Genomic DNA, 17,797 nt, shown 5'->3' with positions numbered 1-17,797 from the left:
GAGAGTATTTTTCCTTTCTTCTTTTTTTTTTTTAAATCTTGTTCTCAGTAGGATGGGTTTGAGATTACATTAATATCTGTTTAGTACACACAGTTACAGTAATTGGTTAACAGACTTACAAAAAAGTGTAATTACAAGCCAAAAACTTACAAGTGAGTCACAAAAACTAAATACAATACAAAGGAAAATTACCATACCACAAAAGGAAGAAGAAAGGAACCAAGAAGAAATACCAAATCAACTGCAAAAATAAGTTGAAAATAGCAATAAACTCTCATCTATCATTAATTACTGTAAATGTTAATGGTCTAAATGCTCCAGTCAAAAGACAGAGTAGCAGACTGGATAATAAAGCAAGAACCTTCAATACACTGCATACAAGAGACACACTTTAGTGAGAAGGACACATATAGATTGAGAGTGAATGGACGGAAAAGGATATTCCATGCAAATGGAAATGCCATAAAAGCAGGTGTAGCAGTATTGATTTCAGACAAAATAGACTCTAAAACAAGGGCCATAAAGAAAGATAAATAAAGACATTTTATAATGATTAAAGGATCAATACAAGATGAAGATATTACAATCATTAATATATATGCACCCAACATGAGCACCTAAGTACATTAAACAACTACTAACAGAGATAAAGGGGGAAATTGATGGGAATACAATCATTGTCAGAAATTTTAACACCACATTAACATCACTAGACAGATCTTCCAGACAGAAAATAAATAAGGCAACAGAGAAATTAAATGATACAAGAGAATAATTGGATTCAGTGGATATTTTCAGAGCATTACAATCCCCCATAACAGAATAAACAATCTCTTAAAATGTGTGTGGAACATTTTCTAGGATTGATCATGTACTTAGTCACAAAAGAAGCCTCAACAATTTTAAGAAGATAGAAATTATCTCAAGAATCTTTACTGACCACAATGCCATGGACACTAGAAATCAACTTCAGAGAAACAAAGGAGAAAGAAAGGAAAGCATTGAGATTAAACAACATGCTATTAGAAAACCAATGGGTCGATGATGTAATCAAAGTTGAAATTAAAGAATACCTTGAGACAAATGAAAATGAAAACACAACCACACAAAACATATGGGACACAGCAAAAGCAGTGCTAAGAGGAAAGTTTAAGGTAATGCAGGCCTTCCTCAAAAAAGAAGAACAATACCAAATAAACAATCTAACCCACCAGCTGAAAGACAAGAAACAGAAGAGCAAAAACACACAAAAGTCAGCAGAAGGAAGGAAATAATAAAGATCATGGAGGAAATAAATAAAATAAAGATTAAAAAAATAGAGAAAATAATCAATCAAACCAAAAGCTAGTTTTTTGAAAGAATAAATAAAATCGAAAATCCTCTGGCCGTACTCACAAAGAAGAATAAAGAGAGAGCACAAATTTGCAAAATAAGAAAGGAAAATGGAGAAATTACAACAAATAACATAGAAATACAGAATATCATATGAGAATATCATGACAAACTACATGGAAAAAAATGGATAACCTAGTGGAGATGGACAAGTTTCTGGAAACATACAGTCAACTAAGACTGAATCAAGAAGAAACTATCCACTTGAACAAATGGATCACTAGGAATGAAATTGAATTAACAATAAAAAACCTCCCTACAAATAAAAGTCCAGGACTGGACAGCATCACCGGGGATTTCTACCACACATACAAAGAAGAACTCATACCAGTCCTTCTCAAACTCTTCCAGAAGATTGAAAAGAAGGAATATTCCCAAACTCATTCTATGAAGCCACTATTACCCTGATACCAAAACCAGGCAAAGACACCACCAAAAAAGAGAATTACAGACTAATATCACTGATGAACACAGATGAAAAAGTCCTTACCAAAATACTAGTAAATAAAATCCAACAGCACATAAAAAAGATAATACATCATGCTCAAGTGGGGTTCATCTCAGGGACACAAGGGTGGTTCAACATATGAAAATCAATCAATGTAATACTTCACATCAACAAGAGAAAGGACAAAAACCACATGATCATCTCAATAGATGCAGAAAACTTTTGATAAAATTCAACACCCATTTATGATAAAAATTCTCACCAAAGTGGGTATTGAGGGAACATATCTCAACATCATAAAAGCTATAGATGACAAACCTACAGCCAGCATAGCACTCAACGATGAAAACCTCAAAAGATTCCCACTAAAATCTGGGACAACTCAAGGATGCCCACTATCACCACTCCTATTCAACATAGTCTTGGAAGTCCTGGCCACAGCAATCAGGCAAGTAACAGAAGTAAAAGGGGTCTAAATTGGAAAAGAAGAGGTAAAAGTGTCACTATATGCAGATGACACGACAATATATATAGAAAACCATAAATGGCCCACACAAAAACTACTAGAGCTGATCGAAGAATTTAGCAAAGTAGCAGGTTACAAGATTAATGTTCAAAAATCAGTTGCATTTCTTTACACAAATGATGAGTCAAGAGAAAAAGAAAGTAAAGAAACAATCCCCTTTAAAATAGCACCCAAAGTAATAAAATATCTAGGAATAAATCTAACCACAGACGTGAGAGAATTATACACAGAAAACTATAAACCATTGGTGAAGGAAATTAAAGAAGACTTTAAAAAATGGAAAGGTATCCCAAGCTCTTGGATTGCAAGAATCAATATTGTTAAAATGGTCACACTGCCCAAGGCAATCTACAGATTTAATGCAATCCCTACCAAATTATCCTGGACATATTACATAGAACTAGAACAAATCACAATAAAATTTATATGGAACCATCAAAGACATAGAATTTCCAGGGAATAACTTAAGAAAAAAAGAAAGAGGCTGGAAAAATAACTGTCCCAGACTTGAGACAATTCTATAAAGTTACAGTCGTCAAGACAGCATGGTATTAGTACAAAAACAGACATACAGCCAAATGGAACAGAATAGAGAGCCCAGAAATGAGCCCAAATACTTTTGGTCAACTAATATTCAACAAAGGAGGCAAGAATATACAATGGAATAAAGATAGTCTCTTCAGCAAGATAAACATAAGACAAGATACAATAAACCTCCTAGGAGAAAATACAGGCAAAATATCTGACATACATCTCAGAAATCTTCCCCTAGGGCAGTCTACCCAAGCAATAGAAATAAAAGCAAGAATAAACAAATGGGACCTAATGAAACTTACAAGCTTCTGCACAGCAAAGGACACCTTAAGTAAAACAAAAAGACAACCTACAGAATGGGAGAACATTTTTGCAAATGAAACTAACAAAGGCTTGATCTCCAGAATATATAAGCAGCTCATATGACTTACTAAGAAACAACCAAATAACCCAATCCAAACATGGGCAGAAGACCAAAACAAGCAATTCTCCAAGGAAGATATACAAATGATCAATGGGCACATGAAAAAATGCTCAATATCACTAATTATCAGAGAAATGCAAATCCAAAGTACAATGAGGTATCACCTCAAACCAGTCAGAATGGCCATCATTCAAAAATCCACAAATGACATATGCTAGAGAGGCTGTGGACAAAGGGAAACCTCCGACACTTCTGGTGGGAATGCAGTTTGGTGCAGCCACTTTGGAAACAGTATTGAGTTTCCTCAAAAGACTAGGAATAGAATTGCCATATGAAACAGGAATCCCACTCCTGTGCATATATCCTGAAGGAACCCTACTTCAGGATGACAGCTGCACCCCAATATACATAGCAGCACTATTTACAATAGCCAAGACATGGAGATAGCCTAAATGTCCATCAACGGATGACTGGCTAAAGAAGTGGTATATTTATACAATGGAAAACCACTCGGCTATAAAAACTGACAATATAGGGCCATTTGCAGCAACGTGGATGCTCCTGGAGAATGTCATTCTAAGTTAAGTAAGCACCGTAACAAGGAATAAAGAGAAGTTACCTCTAAGTACAGTTATTTTGATTAAAATATACATACAGAAAGCAAGTCACCCCCACGACTGCTGCCAGGAGGAGCATCTGAATGTAATAGCCCAGCCCAAGCAAAGTAGATTCCGACCTTCTCTCCGTAGAATTTCCTGTAGAAAGACAGAAGGTAGTTTCAGAAGACACACATATTCACTCTGTAGCTTCATCCTCATGTTAATTTCTTTTTTCTTTGTTTTTAAGGTGGGGCATAAATAGGTTTATTTATTTGTTTTTTAAATGGAGGCATTGGGGATTGAACCCAGTACCTCATGCATGCTAGGCATTCACTCTACCACTGAGTTATACCCTCCTTCCATCATACTAATTTCTGATTCTAAATCAAGGGGGCTTTAAGTTTAAACCTCTGACTCAATTCACACTTAAAACATATGCGTTTTCACAGCAGCCCCCAAATTCTACCGTGAAATAAGAAGTATTTTAAGTATCATAGAAATACAGATCACTGGTTCACCTGCTGAAGAGAGATAAATGAGAACAGAGCAAAGGAGGGGACGAGGCCGACTCCGGAGCAGATGCAGGGGATCATCACCACTCACTGGACAGTCTGGCACATTCAACAAATCCCACCAAAGATCATTCTTAACAGGCTTGACACAAGTGGACTTCAACTACTGGCTCAGTCATCTGAGTCTGCCTTATCTCGGGAACTTCCCTGGAGCAAATGCATCGTAAACCACAGATAATAAGGAAATGGCTGATAATGATAACAACTGGGAGTGCAATGTCTCTCTGACAAAATATTTATAAAACTCATGTAGGAATGGGAGAGGGCAGGAGGGATGTGGCTGAGTAAGGAACTGCCCTGTATTCTTTGTATCTAGCTCGTCGGCTGTTCCTAGGTTTCAAAAACACTTCAATGTTACTCAGTTAAGCTGGAGTAGACGGAACAGGCCAGGGAGGCAAGATTAGAAGAAAGGAGGCAGGGCACGAAGCGGTGCCAGGCTGGTCCTGAAAGGGAGACAGACACAGACAGGCAGACACAGAGGGCTTAGGGATGAGGCGGAAAAATGAGGCGGCGGCTCAGGTGTGTTTGCTGCTGCTGCTACTTCCCTCAGCTGGAGCACTGCTGACGCGGCAGTGCTGGGTAAGACCTGTGACTTTCCTCAGCTCTGAGTTCTCTCGGAAGCTTCCGGCTCAGTCTGGAGCTGAGATGAGCTCCGAGGGCTTAGCCTAGGGGGGACTCAGCTCTGAGAACAGCCTGGAGTCCTGAGAAACTTCACGCAGGAACCCCTAGGGCTGGACCAGCGCTCACAGGGCTGCTGTGAGACCAGCTCCATCGTCAGAGACCTGGGCGTTGACCATTCCATGGGGAAAATGGCTGAGCCCGATGCCAAATCAGATAGGAGGGACAAAGTGTGTTCATTCTCATGTGACTGGTCTTTGTGGCCTGGCTCACAGATGGCAGGCTCAGGATGGTGTCTGGCAGAGAAAACCCTGGCAATGGGTTTGAGATGTCTTGGACTCTTTCTTGTTAAGCTTTTTGTAATACATTCTTATCAACTATCCATCCTGAAAATGCCACATTCAAAACTGAAAGAATGTTAGAAGTTTCTTGCTCCAACTGGCCAATGGTAAACACACCCTGCTACAGTTAGAGAGCTGGTCAGGCAGCCTCTGCCTGCATATTTACAATGACGGAGAGTTCATTACTTCCAAAGGTTACATGTCGGCAAGAATGTCAGAAAGAATTTTTGAACCTTAAACAGATGTCTGCCCCCTAGTCCTTGCTGAAAGGCTAGAAATAATGAGGATCCCTTCAAATGTAGTTTTGTCTGATTGTTATCTCTCTCTGTCAAAAACACCCCAATTCTTAACATCAATTTTTCAAAATTCAGCTTTGATTTCTTTTTATCAAACTTATACCATACATTCATTAAAGAGTCAAACAGTTCTCGAACACCGATTGTAAAAAGGAGCAGTTCCCAACAACCACCCCATTTCCTGGTCAGAAGCAACAATGTTCAGCTCCTACTGCTGACTCTTGGAATAAAAACTCCCTATTTCTGACTAATATCCTTGTAACACAGCCTACTGACTTTTTCAGCTTTATGTATCACCTATTTAACTTTCTATTTTGGAAAATGAATATTAAGCTCTCTTTCAAACCACATCTCCTCTACACACCCAAACCTTCATTCTTCCAAACTTTTGATACAAATACATTATAATTTTGATCAGCTCAGTATCCTTGCTTTACATTATTAGGACTCTGTACAGACTGTTCACAGCTGTAGCAAGTTGTCTGCTAGGCTTACTTTTTTATTCCCTACTTTGTTTTTCCTGGAGTTAATAATTGTCTTGGTGGTTCATAGCTTAGATTTCTCTGCGCTTAACAATTCAACCCCATACCTTCTCCTAATGAATAACTTTCTCAATACTTTCCAATTCATTGTCTACAAATTTCATCTCCTTGAATAAATCTCTTCAGATCTCCTTCAACCTGGATTAACGACATGCTAGTCTTGTCACAGAGCTCAAGGGGCCACTAGTGGGAAGCAACAAGGGAATACATGGACCAGGAGAAGGGAACAGATCAACATAATTTCCTTCACAAAACATACTTAAAATAGTGGGAAAATTGTTCTCTTTACAAACACAAACACACACACCAACCCCAAAATCCCATAAAGAATGATTAAATAGCCATCAAACCCATTGCCCTGCCATCAAATTCTGTATAACATAAAACAAAAATAACAGAAGGAATATATCATATAAATATGAATCTCAAGGGGGATGGGGTACACTCAGTGGCAGAGTGTGTGCTCAGCTAGCATAAGGTCCTAGATTCAATCTTCAGTACCTCTATTAGAAAAAAAACATTAGAAACAATAGAAAAATGTATCAACTTTAAATATTTACAAATATATAAACTTCCTCTTTTAAAACTGTTCTACAGGGTAATCCGGGTTAATGAGAAAGTGCCTCTTCATGACTGTGATCCTGCTGATAATTGTGGGAGGAAATTAGAGTATGACCACATGAAATAAAATCCCTTATGAAATAATGATCCCGGGTGACAATCATTATTGGCTGCTGTCATCACAAAAAAGAGAGTCAACTGGACATTATGTACCTTATGACAGGAGTACAAAACTTCATATAACAAATATTCTTGCACAAATTTGAACCTCGTTCAGATCAAGCTTTTAGGGGAGGATCGAATCACTTAGCTAAAGCCAATACATAGGATGGAGAAATAAGTCTAACCACAGGGGAGAATGAAATCAACCAAACAGGAAATAGAGAAATCCCTCAGCAATTTCAAGGAAAATGAGAAACAGGAAAATTATAGATTAGAACCCACTTGAGAGATATGCTAGCTGCAATGTGTGAACTTAGTCTGGATCCTGATTTCAACCCCAAAACTGCTTAAAAGTGTATTTTTGTGACAATCAGGGAATTATTTTGTAACCCTAAAAAAAATGAATATTCCAATTGTATTTGAAAGAGACCTTGTCATTTCACTAATGAAAGGTTAAGCTACATAGGATTGCCTTCAAAATGATCCCGAAGTGGGGGAGGGGAAGAGGTGGAGATGAAAGTTGCAACAACAGTGACTCTGAGTTGATAATTCTGGAGATGGGTGACTGATACAGACAGGCTGGCTGTGCTGTTCTCTCTACTTCTGTACGTGTTTGAATCTTTCCATAAAATGTGAAACAAACAAAAAGACTTCAGTGATTTAAAACCCTCACTTGGAAGGTTAAGAGGTTTGCCCAAGTAGGTGGGCATCTGAATGGGGCACTGAGATTAGGAAGATCAGGCACCTGGCTCCAGGCCGACCTGGGGCTACCTTGACCCTTCTCTTCTCCTCACCATCCACAGCCAGCCCATAACTGCATCCTGTCAGCTCCACTCCCCAAACGCATTCTCCCTGGCTCCCACCATCTCTCATCTGGCCCACTCCAAGAGCCTCCGACCAGGCCTCCCTGCTTCCTGGGTCCCTGAAATTCATTCTCCACATTATCTTTGCAAATTGTGAGAGAAAATTACCTTAGTGCTTAAACTATCATGACTGCTTCTCACTGCACGTAGAGTCTACACTACTTTCCGTGCTCCTGATGCCCTTCTAAACCTCGCGTCTCATCACTCTCACCAGCGTTGGCTCCAGTATCTCCTCAAACCTGCTGAGCACATTTGTGCCTCGGGGCAATGGACAAGCTGCCTCTATTCCTGGGGTGACTTATCCCAGATCCTCAAAGACCAGCCTCCTTATCACCATCTTAGCTCACATGTAACCTTCTCAAAGATAGCTTTCTTGACTCCATTTCCCCCAAGTCTCCCATCTCAACACTGTATTATTTCCTTCATTTCAATCTGAAATTGTTTCCTTATTAGCCCGATTATTTTTGTTTGCTCAGTTGTCCTTGGCCTCCCTCCTCCCAGCAGCCTTGCACAAACAGCATAAGCTCCCGGGGAGCAGCCGGCGCTGATGCTCTGAGAATACACATGCTGAGCGCGACATTACAGTCACGTGGTGTAGTGAAACGGTGTCGAACAGCAGATAGAGCTAAGCAGTGAGAATACTTCTCTTATTTTATAATTTAAGTGAAACCTAACATTTACTCCTGTTTAATGAAGAATTTGGTAGGTCTTTGTTCCCAGTTCCTGGACGGCAACCCCTAAAGCCTTGAAATTTCCCAAGATAGGAGTGTCTTTACTATTCATGGTGGACCCTTGGATGGCTTGTGTTCATTAGATAACTCAGGATGGGGACTGGCCAGCCAGAGACACCAACCATGTGATTAAAGGAGTGGGGCTTTGAGCTTTGTGACAAGTGAGTGACCATCAGGAGAGGTAGGGGCTCAAATGTTAGGGCTTTGACTTACAGTTAGTGTTTGGGGTAGCCATGTCAGTAGTGACCCAATAAATCATGTCTTTGTAATAAAGTCTCCAGTAAAAACTTGGGGCAACAAAGCTCAGAGCTCCTGTGAGCTTCCTGGTTGGTAACACTCTTGGAGGACTGTCACACTCAGAAGCCATGAGGGCAACCCTGAGCCCTTCCCACTGGAGTGCTCTCCACAACAGCTCACCTGATGAGATCTAAGGGCTGCTTCTTGTCTATGCTTCGAGGAGGAGCACATTCCATGTACAGAAGGCCCTGTTCGCTGGGGCAGCTGAGGTCCTCTGATGGAGGCTGAAGTTGCACTGGGAAGCAGAAGCAAACAGGTGAGCGTCACTGTCACCACGTGTTCACATGTTCTGCTAATAAAATGTGGTGCTAACACTTTGTGGTCATTTGTAAATAAGGGGCCCTCCTTTGCCAGAAGGGATGGAGGTACCATATAATTTTTCATAATTCTCACCGAGGATTAATACTAACCCCTTGAGGGTCATTTGCAAACGTGGCTGGAAAGGAACACTTGGATGTTACAGTCCTGGGACCACCGTGGGTACCTGGTGAGGGCCTTGCAGATGCTTAATGTCCTACAACCGGGCCAGTCTTCCACAGCAAAAAAACTACGCCACCCAAGTGCCCAAACTGCTTCAGTGGAGGCAGCAGCCCCCTCCTTGGACACCCAGAGGAACCTGGACTCTGGCTGTTTAGGGGCAGGGTCAATTCTAAAACCCAGGCTTTTTTGTCCCCACAATTCAGTAGTTATTCGGTGACAGCACATGGAATATAAACAATAAAGAAACTTGACATGATGTTATATATTTAGCTTACTCAAGAAACAAAATTTAAATCCAGTCATTCTCCTTCCCACCTGACCTACTTTCCTTTCTCCTGTACTAGAACCAGATTATTACCCACCCAGCCTTAGCATGGGTCCTGACTCCACTTACCTCCCTCCCAAACACCACATGAGATGATTCCTCAGCCTGGATGTGGAACCAGCAATTACAACAGGCTTTAGTGGAAAAGAAATGGTTGTGTGCAGATGCCAACTAAACACTGTAGAATCCTGGTGTCCCACATTAGTAATCATGACAGCTGTTTGCAAGTGTCCCCAAAGTTCATTTCAGACTCTCACTGCTAATTTTGCTGGGATATAAATATAAAACATGTGGACTGCTGGGCTGGACTGCTATGCTGAGTCTCTGATCCAGGAAGCTCAGTGTCTGCTCCCTGCAACCAGCTCCCTGTTCTGTTCATGCATGTGCATCAAGCAGCTGTTTAGTGTCCATTTTAGTATCTTAGACAGTGCATTTCAGTATGGTCTTCATCCACAAATACGTGTACCACACAGTAGTAATGATCAATCTCAGTCTTTGCTTTCTTTTGTCTTAAAGAGTCAGATAAATGGATAGCAAGGTAACAAAGTCATAGAGCGCTATAATATAGTATTTCCTTTATTTCAATGACAGGATTTATTTAAAGAGCTTAGATATAACATCTTTGCATTTATGGCATCATTTAGCGTCTGAAGCTCTTACATTTTACAAACTTCATTTCATGCGAGATGTTGTCAGTTAGAGAAGTGCTTCTGAATTTGAGGGGTTGCTGTCATCTCAGATGGAGTCCCTAAAAAATGTCAAAACTCTGCAGTATTGTCATCATGACAAGAACTCAGACAGATGAAATTTGGAAAGCCCTGTGATTTACTAGTGCACAGACAGAAAATGGTATTTCAGAGGGAAAAAGCCTGAATTACAGAAAATGATAAATGAAATGGTCTAACATGCATTTCCCTTACAAAGAACTAATACTTCTTTGGTTGATAATAACATCTGTCAGTAATTATGAAAAGAGCTGGCAAATGCATAGTACTTACTATTAGCCAGGGCTGTTCTAAAATTCAAACAGATTCATTAATCCCCATAGCATCTCTATGAGGTGGGTACTATTATTATCCCCATTTTATTGATGAGGAACTTGATAAACACAGAGGCTAAATGACTTTTACAAGGTAGACAGCGAGAAACCAGCACAAGTGTTCCAGCCTGAGTCTATGCTCTTGGCCACTTCTACCTTTTTTTTTTTTTTTTTGGTGGCAGGGAGATAATAAGGTAATTCTGGTGGGGGGTGGGGAGGTAATTAGGGTTATTTGTCTATTTTAGAGGAGGTGTTGGGGGCTGAACCCAGGACTTTATGCGTGCTAAGCATGCGCCCCATCACTTGAGCTGTACCCTCACCTCTCGAGTCTATGCTCTTAGCTGCTAATCCACACTGCCCCACATGGTAACTCTGGGGGAACTACAGTTCATTCATTCACCCACTTGTTAAACTCAGCCTTCCTGGTGCCTGGGATTCAGCAGTGAACAAGACAACATGGTTCCTGCCCTAAATGGGCTTGTCGACTCCTGACATATTATCTTCATTTTACCCAGGAAGTAACAAGGTCAAGAAGACTCACCTTTTCCTGTTAACACCGGAGAATACATGAAGTGCTTTATTTCATTTCTGCCATTTGACTTACACCATGGGAAGGGAAAGCTGCCTTGCAGATCCCGGAGCTCACAAGCCAGTTAATCCTGAATTTTTTTTTAAAACTGTCCCTTACTTGATACTTGATCTGAGAAAGGATGAAGTAAACCTAAATAGATTCTAAGAAAGCGTGTGGTTTATACAGGGTAAATAACCAGCCACTGTTTACTATCCTAACAGGAATCTGTAGGCATATTTCTTTTCTTTCTCTTTTTTCATTTTTATGGGCAGCTTTTAAAAACCAAACCAAACCAACAAAACCAAATCACTTATAATTCAACAGCAGGTTCTAAATCACCCCCAAGACAGCAGCTAAACTCGGTTTAGACTTACAGTGAGGCTCCTGGTGGTTGGATTGATGAATGTATCTCTATCCTGAATATAAAAGTCGTTCACGCAGCTCTTCTCAAATAGGGCAATGAAAAACTCTTGTTCCGGTTGTTGATACTTTCATCCACTTGGAGGACTTTCATAAAACAGCTGAAGGTATCAAAGGCTGAGGACACGGTTTTCAGATGATTGGGATTCAGAGGCAATTTTATGTACAGTATCTCAGCGTATGTACAGAGCACCTCCCACAGGGTGTGTACATTTGCAAATACAAGCTTGTCATCCAAAACCTATATTGGGAGAATGAAAACACAAACCAGGAAACTATTTTCACATTTTTTGTACACAGATTTTTCTTACATTGCTGGTAGTTAAAGCACTTGTGCAAACACACACAGATATGACACTGGTAAAAGTGAAGATATAATGAAAATATATTTGCAAACCATCATACATTTTTGCCTTAAAGTTAATTTCTTTGTTGAAATTACTGAAAAGTTATTTAAAATCCTTACAATTCATTCATAAAATAACCAATGTTTTAGATGAAGAAAAGTAAACTTGTTAAGTTTTAGTCCAAATTAGTAACTAAAAATAGAAACACGAAAAAATTCTTTGCAGGGGCATTGTAATGACAATTTTTTAAATTTCTTAAACCTAGGACTATTTACATATCTGTTCAATATAATGTTAAACAGCCATTAAAAGGGATTTAAAAGAATTATATTTATTAATATGGAATATATAATAAAAGGAAAAAGAAAAAAATGTGAAATAATAATTTTCATTTTTGGAAGGGAAAAATATCTACATTTGAACAAAAAAATGTTTAGAAGGATTTTAAGATTCTTTATGTATAACTAAGGTACAGATGATTTTTAATTCCACTGCTTTTAATTCCATTGGATTTTAATTCCAATGTTCTTTCATTTTCAATTTTGGGGGAAATTTTTATAATAAAAAAACTTTAAAATTGTTCTTGCATAAATACATTAATAGATATATTTATGACTACATTCTCTGGCTATTAAAAAAGATCTCCTAGCTTTGGATCTGAAACATACATTCCATAATGCAGATTCTGACTGACTCGCCTCCCAGTCCAGAGCAAAGGCACGGCTAGGGTGACATGATTCAAATATCATTCCAGGGAACATGCAGGCTCCCAGCCAACGGCTGCAAAGGGACTGACACTGATCTGCTTGCTCCCAGCTGCAGACCATCACAGATGAGTTTAGATTCATAGGCTCAAGTTTTCTCTGTCAAAAGAAATCAGAAAATGTTAGACTTTTACTTTCACCACGGGAACAAGAAGTTGTTTGATTTTCTTTTATTAAAAAAAAAACAACAAACCAATTTGAACCTGAAGAAAAGACATTTGCTCAAAATACCACAGTAGCAATGAAGGTGCTCTGGCTGGCAGGGACTTGTTGGATTCCTGTGAGTGCTGGACTCCTCACATGGAATTCCCTTGGCACTCCAGAAGGCCTGTGGTTGTCCCCATGGGTTTGTGGCCATATGTGGTGCACAAAAGTCTCTGGCTTTGCCACAATTTCAAAGCCTTTTTTGGCTTATGAAAGGCTTTGCACTCAAATGGAGTTTTCTTGAGTCCACTCACTGATGTCATTCACCAGAGTTATAGTCCAGATCTGACATTCTAGACTCTTAAAATCTTGCAGACATTCAAATGGTTCAGGTTTGGATGTGTATTCACCTCTGCAGGCCTGGACCAAATTCCATAAAGCCACCCGGACAAGTTCAGCAAAATGCAAAGACATTTTTCTTTCTGCAAGACTGAAATGTCTGTGAAGCTATAAAAACTTCTGCATCTACAAAAATAGGGAACCAACTCATCAATAACATATCTATCCATAATGCATGGACATTTGAAAAAATACTGTATTTACTCCTATTAAATTCTATCTGGCTTTTGCCAAATTGTGTCCTAAACTGTAAGGAAAGTATATAAATGTAGAGAATTTTTGACCTTTTAAGAGAAAAAGGAACCCTCCTACTCGGTTGGTGGGAATGTAAATGTTGCAGCCACCATGGAGGACAGTATAGAGTTTCCTTAAAAAACTGAAAATATACTTCCGTGTGATCCAGCAATCCCATTCATGGGTATATGTCTGGAGAAAAATATAATTCAAAAAGACACATGCACCCCAGTGTTCACAGCAGCACTATTTACAATAGCCAACACACTGAAACAACCCAAATGTTCACTGGCAGATGACTGGATAAAGAAGTTGTGGTATATTATATATATATGTATATTTACATATATACATGCATACACACACACATATATACACATGAACACACACACACAATGGAATACTGCTCAGCCATTAAAAAATTAAATAATGTCTTTTGCAATAACATGGATGGACCTACAGGGTATTATGCTAAGTGAAATATGTCAGAGAAAGAAAAACAAATATTCTATTTATTAACTTATATGTATATCTAAAAAATAAAACAAATTAATTACTATAATAAAACAGAAATAGACTCACAGGTACACAGAACAGACTGGTGGTTACCAATGGGGAGAAGGAGGAGAGGGAGGCAGGAAGGGGGTAAGGGATTGAGAGGTAAAAAGTACTATGTATAAAATGGATAGGTTATAGGGCTGTATCATACAGCACAGGGAAATATAGCCATTATTTTATGGTGACATTAAATGGAATATAATATATAAAGATGTTGAGCCTCTGTGTTGTACACCTGAAAATAATGTGATGGAAATCAACTACTCAATTATAAAATACTTAATCAAAGTTTTTTTCATATTATTTGCAATAAGTTAGAAGCCAGCACTGTCAATAGAAACATAGTGCAAGTCACAATTTTCCAGTAATCCCATTTAGACAATAAAAAGGAACAAGTGTACTTAATTCCAGGAATAATTATATTTATCCCAAAATATCCAATATACTATCATTTCAAAAGTGATTAACACTTTGAAAACTTTTAATAAATATTTTACATTATTATTGTTGTACGAAGTCTTGAAAATCTATTATGTATTTTCCACTTATAGAACATCTCAATTCACAATAGTCACATGTGGCTGGTGGCTACCATACTAGACAGAGCAGATTACACCATTCACACTTCTGATAAATTACCTGCTCTTATTTATTTAAAAAACTTCCAGAAAAGGCTTTAGATATTCCCTATATCTAACAAAGCAACCTTGACGGGTGAGGAATATCTTCATTATAAAGTGAAAAATAAAGGTAAGAGAGCCATGGTTACATGTAAGTTAATGTAACAATTCCTTCTTAATTCATTCAGGACTTTACAATCTTTCTTCATATTCCAAGGATTCACTGTCACTGTGCAATGTTTTTCACTATAATCATCTTTGGAATTGAGAGGCTTCTGATGACCCTGCTTTGTGCATCTGTACATAAAAGAAAATAACAAACAGAGAAAAAGACCTTATTAAAGATAATTTAGGGGGGTATAGCTCAAGTGAAAGATCATATTCTTAGCATGCACAAGGGCCTGGGTTCAATCCCCAGAACTTCTTATAAAAATAAAATAAATAAAAACATAATTACCACCCCCTGCAAAAAATTAATTAATTACTTTAATTAAAATTTAAAAAAAGATAATTTAGAGAAGCCTTATCAGGCTACAAGAGCTACAATGAATGCCCCTCCCCCATTAATTTAGAAGAAGTTTCACAATATTTCCCAACATAAAGGCTAAAATATAATTCGGAACACTTCCTGATGGTCAGCATCATTTTAACAAAAATGTAGATAATTACTTCCCTGGTGTCAAAGCTCTGTCAGAGATGGGCACAGAAAATTTAGTAAAAATTATTTTGCAACTACCTTTGAAAGAAATGCTGAGAAATGATCTTTTCTGTTGGAAATTAGCCTGCTTTTATATTCTGCAGTAGGCATACGTGTTTACAAACCAGGCAGGAACTGGATCATATTTTACACATACTTTAGAAACTGATTTGAATTTTGCTCTCTACCTGCAAGGCTATTTCTTAGGTAATAACATAAGCTGGCCACTATACTAAATTTTGTTTCCCTGTTTGCTTAATCCTCACAACTCTGTAAGCTGCTATTATTACACCCATATAACAGACATAGAGCTTGAGACAGAAAATAATTTGGGTAACTTGGTAAATGGTGGAGCTGGGTAATATCGCAGCCAGTCTGACACTCAAGTCCATTCTTCTCACCGATGTCTGATACTGCTGCCTACATTCAGCAATGACTCCTGATTTCATATTTAAGTGTGTCATTTCTAAAAGTGCAAAGCTATATTAGTACTGCTGTGTAAATTATTCTTTTCAGATGTGATTGCCAAAAAAACAAAAACAAATAAAATCAGGGTGCCACTGAGGGGAGGGCGAACTGCATATGGATGGACACAAGGGGACTTTATGAGGACACAGTTGCACAACTCTAGAAATAGTTAAAATGGCTGACTTGTACAATTATAATATGTGAATTTTATGGCCTGTAAATTACACCTTAATACAGCTATTAAATTAAGAAACTGAGATACCAAATTAAGACTAAAACACATATATATATATCATACATAGTACAACAGGCAAATATCATTATTTACTGCACCATTTTCCTTCATGCAGCTTCCTTTCCTCACCTGTTAATGAAAGGATGATTCATTTTTAAAATAGCCTTTTAATTTATTCAGCAAATAATTTTTGACGGCCTACAATGTACCCAGGACTACTCTAGGCACTTGGAATAGATCAATAAACAAAACAAAAGTCCTGTCCTCACGGAGCTTGGTTGGAGTCTAGCTGGGGTGGGGGGTGGAGATGACAATACACACAACAGAGCAGCAGAGGAGGTGGCATGCTAGGAAAGAGGAACCATGTATAAAAGTAAAAAGGGCAAAGTAAAGAGAGTTGAGGGTATAGGATGAGGGTGATGTTGTATTAAATACCAGAGCAGGGCACACTGTGAACTGAGGTTAGAATTAAGACTAGGAGGTGAGAAGTCCCAGGAGGACGGAATAACCATCACCAAGGCCAGCGTGACCTCGCATGTTCCAGAATGGGGGCACGGCTGGAGCTGCGGAGAAGGGTCAGTGCAGATCCTGTATGGCCTTGGAGGACATTGTAAGGACTGTGGCTTTTACCCGGAGTGAAATGGGGAGGCACTGCAGAAGGACGACACAATCTAACTTAGGTTTTCAAGGCTCACTTGACTGCGGGGTGAGAATAGTGCAAACGGGTCAGAGATGAAAGGTGGGAAGCTACTGAGAAGGGCTATGCAGGAGGAGAGGACAGTGGCTCAGGGCAGGGAAGCAGCAGTGGAAGCAGGAGCCATGGTGAGAAGTGGCTGGGCTCTGGATATGTTTTAAAGGCAGTGTCAAACCAGATCTATTGACAGAATTCATGTGGTATGTCAGTGAAAGTCAGAATAACTCCAAGATTTTTGACCCAAGCAGCTGGAAGGATTAAGTTTCCACTAACTGAATGGGGGAGGCTGCATAAAGAACCAGTTTGGGGGGTAGGAGGACCAAGGGCTCAGTTTTTACACATGTTGGTTTTAAGATATCAGAGTTCCAAGTGAAGATGCCAAATCAGCAGAATATTATAAGAGTCCAGAGTTTGAGAGAAAAAGTCTAACGGGAGACAGAACTGTGGGAATCATGGGTCACACAGGTGGTACAGGAAGACATGAAACCCAGGTACTCAAACATTAAGATACCCTGGCATTAACCATAGAAGTTATCCTTGAGGGCTTGCCTACTAGGTGAGGATATCAGTCCTATTTCCCGACCACCCGAGTTTTAAAAAGGAACTTACAAATGAATTCGTGCAAGACACTGCCTCCAGTGTGTGGGATCAGAGCTGTAGTCAGAGAATGGGATGGTGCACGCTACTCCCTATGGCACATTGTGTGTGTGTGTGTGTGTGTGTGTGTACGCATATTTGTGTGAGCAGGGGGATGAGTTACACCTGTCTTAAGAAAAAGAGGTAGAAATTCTAGAAGCCGAAAGATGAAAGAATATCCAGATCTGGTAGAGGGAACAGGAGAAACACTGTGTACTGCAAGACATATCCCCATAATGCCATTTCCCACCATTCTTTTA

The 17,797-nt window shown here is 39.1% G+C and overlaps 1 long non-coding RNA gene across 3 annotated transcripts in view; it reads right to left on the bottom strand.

Annotated features, from left to right (window-relative positions):
• LOC141575102 (uncharacterized) overlaps positions 1-16,513 on the bottom strand; it is a 54,780-nt gene extending 38,267 nt beyond the window's left edge. Inside the window, exons 1-5 of one of the 3 annotated variants that reach the window (XR_012502447.1) lie at positions 14,827-16,513; positions 12,757-12,951; positions 11,696-11,982; positions 9,027-9,141; positions 3,980-4,079 (exon numbers count right to left, since the gene is read on the bottom strand). This is a non-coding gene — a long non-coding RNA (uncharacterized LOC141575102). The remainder of the gene's footprint in view (positions 1-3,979; positions 4,080-9,026; positions 9,142-11,695; positions 11,983-12,756; positions 12,952-14,826) is intronic. The other 2 variants (XR_012502449.1, XR_012502448.1) reach the window with 2 other exon arrangements.
• Positions 16,514-17,797: the final 1,284 nt, after the last annotated feature.

The sequence above is a fragment of the Camelus bactrianus genome, chromosome 26, assembly GCF_048773025.1.
Source record: "Camelus bactrianus isolate YW-2024 breed Bactrian camel chromosome 26, ASM4877302v1, whole genome shotgun sequence".
NCBI classification, from domain to species: Eukaryota; Metazoa; Chordata; class Mammalia; order Artiodactyla; family Camelidae; genus Camelus; species Camelus bactrianus.
Note: the sequence above shows the minus strand (reverse complement) of the source record. Positions and strands in the feature narration are given on the sequence as shown.